The following is a 1,680-nucleotide window of genomic DNA, read 5'->3' on the forward strand; positions in this document are numbered from 1 at the left end:
TGAGCCAAAATCATCACAATTAAAAGAATCAAAGACTTAAACTACTTCAGTCTGTGTGCATTGAATTTATTTAATACACGAGTTTCACAATTAGAATTGAATTACTGAAATAAATGAACTTTTCCATGACATTCTAATTTATTGAGATGCACCTGTAATTACAAATAAATATAAAAATATATTTAATTAATTTAATTTAATATAATTTAATTTATTAATTTATTTAATTAATTTATTTAATTTAATATTATTTAATTTATTTAATAATATATTTAATTTTAATTGGGGGGGGTCAATGTGGTTAATTGTAATTTATTGTGAAAATAATGTCCAAATAAATTATTTAAAATCACCTATGACTCGAAATATGACTTTAATTTGGACATGTTCTTGATAGATTCGAATATTAAACATAAAAATGTTTGTTAATCGTTTACTAAAGGGTCCTGTTGTTGTTACCTGCTGCTTCTTTACGTCCTTTTCACCTGACGTTCAGAGTGAGGCACATCTGCAATGCAGTCCTCCCCGTCTCTCTCCTGCCGCCAGTGTTTGAGTGCTGGCTCGAATCCGGCTTCAGTCTCTGATCAGCTCTGCTGTCCTGCACGCGCACCGCTCCAGTGTGCGTTACTGTTGCTATTCATCTCTGGTCAATCACAGAGCATGAGACCAAACCATAAGCCGTCACACACGCTGGAAACTTAAACAGTTCAACATGAGCTGAGTTACACAAACTTATTCAACAACTTTTTCATATTTTGGAGAGGAGTCCATGGAGTTTTTCCCCCTTGCATTGCTGATGAAATGAGTTCATGAAGAGCTTTTTTTTGTTTTTTTTGTTCCTGTACAAGGACACAACTACATCTGTTGGCATGAGAGGTAGAGAATGGCTTGAAGCGAAACGAGAGATTTGCTGAAGAATGCACTGAAGTGGAGTCAAATGAAGATTTCTACTGTCTGCATGTGTTCTACAATAAAAGATGAAGACGGTACCTATTATTTCTTACGGGCATTCCCAGTGGAGTTTGCACAGAAGATATCAATGCATGTCAATATAAAGGAGTCTGTTTTTAATAGGAATCCTTAGTGACGGCTTTATCTCAGACGACAACATTAATGAAAGCTACTAAATAAAAAAAAAGAAGAAGAAAAAGAGTCCCTTGGTGCGCATTAGTAGTCTTCTCATCGGTCTTGTGTGTTTGTATTTCAGCGGTCAGTGTAATAGTGTTGGGCAGTTGCCATCTGTCTGGGTCAGACACGTTTTAGACTCGAGCTGCTGTCTGGAAGAAGCCGTTTTATGAAACTCATGAATGTTCGTCTGCACAGTTGCGGCTTCAGCTTCTGCAGCGATAGTAAGAAAAGAAACACATGCAAAACGAGCTGACATACAGGATATATCTGCTGGAACTGGACGACTCTTCTCCTGGAGCTTCTAGAGAAAAGCCGGCGTTTGATTTGATGTTCATCCGGTGAGTTACTTCTGGAGTTGCTTTTACTGTCACATTGAGTCTAGCAACGGTTCTGTAATACAGTCCTGCTTCGCAGATAGATAGATAGATAGATAGATAGATAGATAGATAGACAGACATAGATAGATAGATAGATAGACAGACATAGATAGATAGATAGATAGACAGACATAGATAGATAGATAGATCGAAAGATAGATAGATAGACGCTTGT

The sequence above is a fragment of the Sinocyclocheilus rhinocerous genome, unplaced genomic scaffold (genome assembly GCF_001515625.1).
Source record: "Sinocyclocheilus rhinocerous isolate Xijiao unplaced genomic scaffold, SAMN03320098_v1.1 scaffold688, whole genome shotgun sequence".
In the NCBI taxonomy this organism is placed as follows: Eukaryota; Metazoa; Chordata; class Actinopteri; order Cypriniformes; family Cyprinidae; genus Sinocyclocheilus; species Sinocyclocheilus rhinocerous.